We start from the raw sequence: 8,195 nt of genomic DNA on the forward strand, positions 1-8,195 counted from the left end.
CCAAAGAAATTATCATTTGATAATAAAGGTAATTTGTATGTTCCTTGGAATAAATGGAATCGGTGCTTCGTTCACATGACGAGTCATCGGGGTCTGGAGTTTTGCATTCCCATAGTAATTCATATGCAATCTTAGGGGATTTATTTTAGGATATGGGAGAAACATTAGCAGTGAAGGAGAAGGAGATTTCTCGAATAAAAGGAAAAAATAAAGTATGAAGATCACCACACGGAATGTGAGGGGATGGTGTTCTAGATTTAGAATGCATGAGGTTTGGAGGATTGTGTTAAGTGGGCAATGGGATGTTTTATGTGCAATAGAGCATAAAGATCATCGTAATATTGGTTTAATTAGTTATTCTAAAGGTTATACATTATGTTATGCTTGCAAGGTTCTTGGGGATTATTTTGGGATTGTCATGTTTATAAGAGATCAATTTCACCCAAACTTAATTGTTTCAGATGAATTTGGAAGATTTATTGTGGTAGAGATATGTTATGAAGGGCAAGTTCTTTGGTTAGTTGGTGTGTATGCATCGTGTCAGGAACTCTATTAAGGCAGAGAAGGAATTAGTACTAAAAGAAGGATTAGTACTATTGTTGGGGAATAGTACTAAGGCAGAGAAGGATTAGTACTATGAGAGGTGTCGAACTTTGAGAGAAGGAATGAGTGAGTGAGTGAGAGAGAGAGAGAGAGAGAGAGAGAGAGAGAGAGAGAGAATGATGATGCGAAAGATATATGTATTATATGACGGAAGATATACAACAGTAGTTAGAAGGCTTAAGACTGGCGTTGAACCGATTTGGTTCGAACTAATGCCTTGCGCCTCCTTTTATAGTGTCTTCAGGAATACTCCTGAAGTTTCTAGAATGTTCCAGAGAAATCTGGAATATACATCAATTTCCTAATAAAACCTAAATGAAAATAATATCCTTCAAATTACAACTCATAACCTAATGGTAAAGTCTCGACCCGCGTAACAAAAGGTTATGGGTTCGAGTCTAGTTATGACACTATCCCCCCTTTAAAACGACGAGTTTCATGAGTCGTTTTGGATTGAGGACCCGGTTTCTCGGGATATCGTCGATGGAAGTCTTCTAGAAGAGCACGAGCATTGGTCACATTCTCGATCGGTTCCCAAGTACGCTCGCTGGGACTATATCCTAGCCAATCGACTAGATAGTAGAGCTTGTTGCGAACAATCTTGGAATCGAGGATGGCAGCGACCTCATACTCAGGTCCATCTTCGAGCTCGATAGGAGGTGGAGGTTGTATAGTACGTCCTGGGATAGTGCTCTCGTGATAGGGTTCGAGGAGAGAACTATGAAACACCGGGTGTATCCGAAGTTGCGGAGGTAGCTCGAGACGAAAAGCGACATCATTAATCTTCCCGATAATACGGAAAGGACCTAATCGTCGATAATCCAACTTCTCACATGGGCGAGTAGTCTTGATGTGTCGTCGTAGCAGCCACACCCGATCTCCAATGTTAAAACTGGATGGAAGTCGATGACGATCTGCGTAGTCCTTGTGTGATTGTTGAGCTTGCTGGAGTTGAGTAGATAAATCCGCTTGTATCTTGCGTAACCGCTCCAAACGATCCTCCGCGCAAGGATTTGTGGACACTTCTGGGGTTTCAAGGACACACCACCGGGGATGATATCCCGTATAAGCGTAGAATGGCGTGACTTTAGTCGATGCGTGGATAGCGTTATTATAGGCAAATTCGGCGAACGGAAGAATATCTGCCCAGTCATTCTGATGATAGTTGAGAAAGCACCGCAGATACTGCTCCAGTGTTTGATTTGTTCGTTCGGCTTGACCGTCGGTTTGTGGGTGGTAGCCGGAGGAGAGGTTACAAGTGACCTTCAGCATTTTAAAAAGGTGCTTCCAGAATTTTGACACAAACTGGGGTCCACGATCGCTGATGATATTATCAGGGAGTCCATGATGCCGACATACTTCCCGCATGACAATTTCGGCGGTGTCTTCACTAGATATTTCTTTAGTACATGGTAAGAAATGAGCCATCTTCGTATATCGATCCACCACTGTGAGAATCGCACTGAATCCCTTAGAGACTGGAAGATCTGTAATGAAGTCAAGAGCAATGGATTGCCATGGCTTGCTTGGAATTGGTAATGGTTCTAATAAACCATATGGATGATGTCTTGGCATTTTCGCTCTGCAGCATGTATCGCAAGTCCGAACAAAATCTTCGACAAATTGTCGCATACGGGGCCACCAGAATGATCGTTGTACTAAATCTAATGTTTTAGTACTACCAAAATGTCCTGCTGTATATGTGTCATGGCAGTTTTGTACTACTCGAAGGCGGCAAGAACCATTAGGAACATACAAAAGTTCTTTAAAGAAGAGTAATCCATCACAGTATTTGAATTGCCGATAATCCGTACCTGGTGATTGTGATTGTGAACATGACGCTCGAGAGGGGTCAATTTGTGCTAGTATAGCTTGGGCGAAAGCGTCAGTCTTCAAGTCCTCACGTATAGTATTGGTAATGTCGGAATCCACGGGCATGTCAAAGATCTGTGCTGCTTGCAGTCGTGCTGGACCCAAGATTACTTGCTTCTGGTTATCGAAAGCTGGCTCACCGGGACGTGGTGTTAGATACGAACGCCGTGATAATGCATCTGCCTTCCCTTGGTGCTTCCCCGGACGATATGTAATTTTGAAGTCGAAGCGTGTGAGGAAATGGGCCCACCGAGCTTGACGTCGATTCAGTACACGAGCATCTTGAAAGTAGGCAAGGTTCTTGTGGTCACTGAATACAGTGACCTGATGAGGAGATCCCTCCAGGAAATGCCTCCATTGCATAAAAGAATCAACTATTGCTAATAGCTCTTTATCATGAATTTCGTAGTTGATTTCGGCGGCGTCAAACTTACGGGAGTGGAAAGCCACAGGATGTAGCTTCTCGTCGTTACCCTGTTGTGACAGAATGCTCCCCAATGCGAAATCCGATGCATCAGCTTCGATAATGAATGGTTTTTCCGGATCCACATGACCTAAAATTGGAGCTGATGTAAACGCCTTCTTAAGACTCTCGAAAGCCATGTCTGTCTCTTTAGACCAAATGAATGATTGTCCCTTCCTGGTGAGCTGTGTGAGAGGCAGCACAATTTTTGAGTAATTTTGTATGAACTTCCGGTAAAAATTTGCAAAGCCTAGGAAGCATTGCACATCCCGCACCGAACGCGGAGTGTGCCATTCTATCACCGTTTTGACCTTGGCTGGGTCCATAGATATGCCTTCTGAGGAGATGACATAGCCGAGAAACTCCACTTGGTTGCACCCGAAACTACATTTCTCTAACTTTGCATACAGACCATGTTCTCGAAGTCGTTTTAGTACTAATAGTACATGAGAATCATGTTCTTCTTGGGTCTTTGAATAAACCAGTAGATCATCCAAATAGATGATCAAAAAATCATCCAAGAGGTCTCGAAATATATCGTTCGCCATGTGCTGGAAGACTGCCGGCGCATTAGTGAGTCCGAACGGCATGACCGTATACTCGAAGTGCCCATATCTGGTGCGAAACGCGGTCTTCCATTCATCTCCTGGTCGGATCCGTACGAGGTTATAGGCTCCTCGTAAGTCGATCTTCGTGAAGAACCTGGCACCGTTGATCCGTTCTAAAAGACTTGAGATAAGGGGAAGAGCATACCTATTTCTTACTGTGACCTTATTCAAGCCACGGTAATCTACAACGAGTCGAAGCGAGCCATCTTTTTTCTTGACGAAGAAAATGGGTGCGCCGGCTGGAGATTTCGAATGCCGAATGAAACCGTTCTCCAAATTCTCCTCTATATAGGCTCGAAGGACTTCTAGCTCGGTTGGTGACAAATTGTAGATCGGCCCCCATGGCGGCTCTTTTCCCGGTTGTAAGTCGATGGCGCAGTCGTACGGCCGATGATGAGGAAGTGTGTTGGCTTGTACTTTATCGAACACATCAGCATACTGACGATACTTCTCGGGAAGTTGAACGGTGGACTCCTCTTTGGTGGTGCTGGAGGGTTGTACTGATATTGCAAAGAGAAACATTTCCTCCTTGCGCCCTTCCTCACGCAACTGACGTAGCGAAATGGTTGCAACCTTCTGGGTAGATCCTTGGGTTTGTCGCAACCGGATTTCCCTTGTCCTCCAATCTATGTCTGGGTCATGTAACTCGAACCATGGTAATCCTAAAACTATGGGATGTTCTGGAATACTAATAATATTAAATGATACTACACATGTTAAGTTATCTAGGACAATATTAACGGGTTCCGACTCTTCTATGATATTACCAGAAGCAATGGGACGACCATCAATGACTACTACTGAGGCTGGACATGGGAGCTTTCTGAGAGATATCTGATGAGCTCGGGCAAAATTCCTATCCATGAAGCAAGAATTAGCTCCGGAATCTAGAAGGGCTAAGGTATGTACTGGAGGGGTACTTTTAGTACTAACTGCTACTTGGACTACGAACACATCACTAACTTGCTTAGAGGGAATGGAACCACTAATGGGCTGCACAGATCTAGGGCTGTCCAACCAAACGGCTCCTATTTTGGCTGGACTTAGTCGTTTAACTCTTCTTCTAATTGGCTAAGGACATCAAATTTGTTTGCGAGATTCGGACTATTAGTACTATTAGGACTATTATGACTATGAGGATTATCAGAGATTCCTACTGACATAGACTCGGGTTTAGTATAGTCAGAACTAACAATGACTTGGTTTACCTGCCTTCTTGGTCTATGGGGACAGTTTATCGCGATATGCCCTGGTCCACCGCAATAAAGGCATAATCGGTTTGTTCGGCGTCGTTGCTTTTCCTCCTCCGATAGCGGCCCACGACGACGTGTAGTGTCAATTTCCATTGGAGTTGGAGTACTTACTGGAGGCGCATTATGTGACTCCCTTTGAAAAGGTTTCGCTACCATTGAGGCATAGGTAGGCTCGGATCTTGCCCTCGGCATCTGAAATTGTCGTTCCGAACGTCGCTCGAAGAGGCGGTTGTCACATCTGACCGCTCGACTGATTGCTTCTGTTAATGATTTTGGCTCTTCAGGGAAAGTCAAGAGTAAATCCTTGACATCGTTGCGTAGACCATAGCGGAACTGCTCCATCAATGCTTGATCATCCCAGGGGATATCGGCGGCGAGTAGGCGGAAATCTGCAGCATATGCGGAGGCTGGACGGTCACCTTGGCGTAATCGCCGGATTTTGTTGATTGCAGTCCTTATGCTGTCAGTATCTCCAAAACATGCTTTAAACTCACTTATGAATTCTTCAAAATTATTTAGTACTGGAGATTCCTTTTCTAGTAGCGGAGCGAACCATGCTAATGCTGAGCCATTTAACAACGTGCCTACTAAACCCACTCGTGATGCATCGGTGGGATATCGGGACGGATGCATTTGAATAACTAACCGTACCTGGTTAAGAAACCCTCTAAACTGCGATCGCGTTCCATCGAACTTCGTGGGAAGGCCAATCTTGGGTTCTTTATGAATCCCTTGTGCTCCGTGCCCTTGTTGTTGCATTGCTACGATGGTTGCTTCGAGTTGTTGCACGCGTAACGCAAGTTCCCCATGCTGTTGTTGCGTTTGCTGCTTTTCTAAGGAAATTTGCTGAAGATCCCCCAACAAGCGTTGATTTTCTTGTTCCAAAGCATGAAACTTCTCTTTCAAGCATTGAAATTCCGAGAAAACGGATTGATACTCTTCAGCGCTAACGGTGGCCATGGGATGAAGGAAAAGGGAAATAAGAGACTAGTAGGAAAGGAGAGAGACAGAAGGAAGAGGGAGACTAGTAGGAGGAAAATCGGTTCAAACTGTCAGGAACTCTATTAAGGCAGAGAAGGAATTAGTACTAAAAGAAGGATTAGTACTATTGTTGGGGAATAGTACTAAGGCAGAGAAGGATTAGTACTATGAGAGGTGTCGAACTTTGAGAGAAGGAATGAGTGAGTGAGAGAGAGAGAGAGAGAGAGAGAGAGAGAGAGAGAGAGAGAATGATGATGCGAAAGATATATGTATTATATGACGGAAGATATACAACAGTAGTTAGAAGGCTTAAGACTGGCGTTGAACCGATTTGGTTCGAACTAATGCCTTGCGCCTCCTTTTATAGTGTCTTCAGGAATACTCCTGAAGTTTCTAGAATGTTCCAGAGAAATCTGGAATATACATCAATTTCCTAATAAAACCTAAATGAAAATAATATCCTTCAAATTACAACTCATAACCTAATGGTAAAGTCTCGACCCGCGTAACAAAAGGTTATGGGTTCGAGTCTAGTTATGACACATCGAATGTTTCACAAGAACGAAAGTTGTTATGGAGATCTCTAAACTCAGTGCTTGATCATGGTAGACCGGGTTTATTGATGGGAGATTTTAATGTTTGTTGTGAGACGAATCAATCAATATCTATCCACTCTATTATGGGTGGACCAGAGACTCAAGAATGGGGAGATTTTGAGACTGAAGTCATGTTAAGGGATGTATGGAAATGGATCAAGGGAGATGAACCTGGTTATACCTTTCAATCGGCTCAATATAAGGATACTTGGAGTAGGTTGGATTGAATGTATGTAATGCATACCGAAGGATTTTTACTAGAGATTTTGGATATTTCAGTGTCTTATGGGTCAATTATATCAGATCATTTCCCATTAATTTTTGAATTCACTCACCACTCAATTAGAGCTTTTCGTGAGTTTTTAGTAAAACCACCGTTGATTTTTAATTCATCATTTTTGGATCATGAGGTCTTCCATGCCTATATATGTCAATTGATTGATGCATTTGCCTATCGTGTTCAATTTGATGGGTTTGAAGCATGGGAAGTATTTATTGCAAATGTTCAGAGGTTAACTAGGTATTATGGAATTCACCATGCTTTTAAAAGGAGAAAGAAATTAAGTCTCCTAATTAATTTGCTTGATAAATGCAACTCATTGTTAACTTATTGGCCAATGGATGTAGAGTTGATGGGATATCAAGAGGTATTAATTTCTGCGATGCATGATCTAACGGCAAAAAATTATCAATATGCTAGACTACATCGTCTAAGACAAGAAGTGGATGATGCTAATTGTCAATGACATAAGTTTTTTCATGAACTTCATGAATCACATGCACGCATAATGTGGTAAGGTTAGAGAAAAATGGTATCATGTGTTATGATCCTCAAGAAATTGTGAAGAAATGCATAGAATATTGTACAAAATTGTTGGATGTACAAGTGTGTATCGATGATAATGTTAAAAAGGATAGATATGTATTTTTTAATGGAGTAAAAAATCATGTATCGCATGATGTGGCACAATCATTAGATGCTAATATTTCCGAGAATGAGGTGGAACATGTCATGTCACATCTAGCTAGTGATAAGAGTCCTGGGTGGGATGGATTAACACATGAACTCTTTAAGAAATATGTGATTAAGTTAAAGGGGCCTTTTAGGGTCTTATTTCAGAAGGTGTGGACATCGGGGGAAATGCCTCATTCTTGGAAGATTGGTTTGATAAAGCTTTTGCCAAAGGTGCCTTCTCCATCTTCCTTTGCTCAATGGAGGCCTATTTCATTGATGGGGGGAATGTACAAGATTTTTGCAAAAGTAATGGCCAATAGGTTGCATAAGGTTTTACCTTCTATTATTCATAATGCTCAATATGGGTTTTTACCAAAAAGAGACATTTTACATAATATTTTAAATGTTCAAATGGAAATTGACTATGCAAAGGAGTCTAAACAAGAATTAGTGTTGTTACAATCGAGAAAGCCTATGATCATGTGGATTGGTCATTTATAAATCAATTGATGTCTCATATGGGTTTTGGTGATCGTATGCCTAAGTTGATATAAACATTAGGGGAGGGTTTGGTTTCACATGTGATGTTTAATGGCGGAGTAACACAACCAATTTCTATTCGGAGGTCAATTAGACAAGGATGCCCGGTAAGTCCTTTACTATTCACTATTGTGACACGTCCTATTCTTGTTAAGTTACACAATATGGCTATGGAAGAAGAATTGCTTGGACTAAGGTTGCCATCAGGGAAGAACCGACAAAGGGGGAGACAAGAAGAAGAAAGGAGTCGAGTCGACAAAGGAAGTTGACACATCCGAACAAGTCGGAACAAGCAGCAACGGCGGCAGAGTCAAGAAGGACAGA

Source organism: Azolla caroliniana, unplaced genomic scaffold, assembly GCF_043228905.1.
Source record: "Azolla caroliniana isolate FFs.n. ecotype wild unplaced genomic scaffold, voAzoCaro1.0.p SCAF_2, whole genome shotgun sequence".
Lineage (NCBI taxonomy): Eukaryota > Viridiplantae > Streptophyta > Polypodiopsida > Salviniales > Salviniaceae > Azolla > Azolla caroliniana.